The sequence below is a fragment of the Echinops telfairi genome, unplaced genomic scaffold (genome assembly GCF_000313985.2).
Source record: "Echinops telfairi isolate 266 unplaced genomic scaffold, ASM31398v2 ScPeMD7_3;HRSCAF=10, whole genome shotgun sequence".
NCBI classification, from domain to species: Eukaryota; Metazoa; Chordata; class Mammalia; order Afrosoricida; family Tenrecidae; genus Echinops; species Echinops telfairi.
In genome coordinates, this window is record NW_022103899.1 from 62,375,347 (window position 1) to 62,377,751 (window position 2,405).

The 2,405-nt window shown below is 54.9% G+C and overlaps 1 protein-coding gene across 1 annotated transcript in view; it reads left to right on the forward strand.

The window, feature by feature from the left end:
- Positions 1-2,405, forward strand: part of MLPH (melanophilin) — a 46,017-nt gene that overhangs the window by 667 nt on the left and 42,945 nt on the right. The gene's annotated exons all lie outside the window — the stretch shown is intronic.

Consider the following 2,405-nt stretch of genomic DNA (forward strand, 5'->3'; position numbering starts at 1 on the left):
CCGGCCGCCTCCCATCCTCAGGTGCTCTGTGTGGTGGGTGCCAGGTGGACAACAGCTTCTCAGGGAGCAGAGCGGGGAGGGATGGGATTTGAGGTTAGAGCGCTTGAAAGAGCCCCTGTGCTCCCTGTTAGGACCCCCTGAGTCCCATGGGGTGGCTGTGCCCACCCTGGGTCCAGGACTGCCCCCAGAGGACCCTCGTTCAGCGCATCTGGTTCTCAGGAGCCTTCTGGCTGTACTTCTTCCGGGAGAGGTGTGTTTGTTCCCCTGGAAGTCCATAGCACGTCCAGCATCCTTCAGCAGCTCCATCTTTCAATGCGCCGACTCTCCTTGAGGCTTCCTAAGTCATAGTCCGGCTCTCGCCTGTGGACGTGCGCGGTGGTGGAAAGCTGGCATGGCCCGCCTGGGCCTTCTCTGCTCTAACGCCCTAAAGAGGTCATCGCTCCCAGTGTCACCCATTGGTCTCCAGATAGGGCTTGTATGGGCACTGACTGTGGCCCCAAGGGTGAAATCCTGACCTCATCGTCTCTGATCACAAGGCTGCACATTGCCCAGTTGTGGAGACTTTTCCTTTCTCGATAAAATAACTCAAAGCTAAATAAAACCACACTGCCAACAAGTCTCCCCGTATGAAAGTCCACTCACAGTCATCCTCTCCGGGCCTGTGAGTGTGAAACTCTCTGGGTGAGAACAAAACCTTGTGTGCCTGTGTTGGTGTCTGTCCCTTGCGAGTCTCTTAAAATGAGGCCAGGCATTGTTGCCTCTCTCCTCAGGAAGAAAGAGAGTGGTGACCAGTCAGTTGACGGTCACAGTCATTCCGCCCGTCCCCAAAATAGAATTCCAGGGAAGGCTCTGATTATGAAGGGCTCGGCCTGGGAGGGTTGTTTTGTTTCCGAACTGGAGAAAGACTGAAATGAACTTGCCCAGTCGGTCATCCATCAGAAAACACCTTTTGTTGTTGTTGGGCCAGGTTTTTAAAAACCAGAAACCTGCAGACTCTGAGGAGTGAGCTTGGTTGATCTTCTCATCCTGATGCCAAAAGTTAACACACAAAGTTTGGGCTCTTGACTGCTCCCAACGCGCGGTGCCGGCTTCTAACGTAGCCTGCATGAGCGGGCGGAAGCTCAGGCTTGAGCGTGGAAACACGGGGGTGTGGGGTGGAGCGCGGGGGCCCTAGTGGCAATCTGAGAAGCCATTCTTCACTGAGGTCAATGGAGGGTCTGGATGGCCATCCTGGTGCCGAGGGGCCTGGGTAGCAAATGTCACTTCACAAGGTGTCTCCATGCTCCCCAGTAAAAGGTCATGTTTCATCATGGGGTTCACAGTTGGCCTCTTGCTCGGCCAAGTAGGAGTTCATTCCCAGCAGCGAGCAGGTCATGCCCACGTCTTCCTGGTGGGGCCTCTAATTGGTTGGAAAGAGATGCTTCCAGGATCCAGAGTCCTGATCATTTCAGGGTTTCTTGGCAAGAGCAGATGAGCAGCCATGGTGCTCCTGGTGCTCACAAGGAATAGGATTTAAGTCCTTAAGGAACACGAACCACCACGTCATGATTTCCAGGGCCTCTGAGCCTGCAGCAGAGCAGGTCTGGGTGCAGTGCCCTCATCCTGGGGCCCCCGTAGGGCCTGCTGTGGTCCAGTCAGGGGAAGACACACAACAGCTGGCTTCATGGAGCTTGGATTATCATTAACGAATTGACTTCCCCAACTGGGAGGAGCTTTGAAGAGATGGGATCAGGTTGGAGTGGGATGGCCCATGAGGGCAGGGGATAGTGGGAACCATTGGGTGGGGCAGGGGATAGTGGGAACCATTGGGTGGTCAAGGAGGCCCTCTCTGGTGAGTGGAGTTTGCAGTGTTGCACTCCCCCACCACCACCACCCACCATCAATACAACCAGAGCTGACATCCTCTCTGATTTTATACCCAGCAATAGTATCAACACCAGCACAGTGTGACATCAGCAGCCGTAATTTCTCTCTGGGAAAAAGCCAGCAGGAGGGCCTGACCTCATTCCCCGCTCAACCACCACCATGGCCACCACTGCCACACTCACATCACCACAGACACCCACCACCCCTCCCACAGGACATGCAGGCCCAGGCTCTCTGTGACCCTCCCTCCCCCACCCAACTCATGGAGTCTCTGCCACAGCCTTGCTGCTCAGCGGGGTCATGATTGACAGGCCCTGACATTTACCAAGGCTGCAGTCTTGATAAAAGGCAAATTCTGAGCCCACACATCTGGGGCAGGACCCGAAAATCTGCATTTCCAATACGCTCCCAGGAAATGCTGCCGGTCCAAGGACCACGCTTGGAGTAGCAATACTTATCCATGTCACCAGAAGGTGGGAAGCATGTCCCTTTTAGAAGTGGAACTATGGGAGTTTGAGACAGGGGCTCCCTTCTTTAAC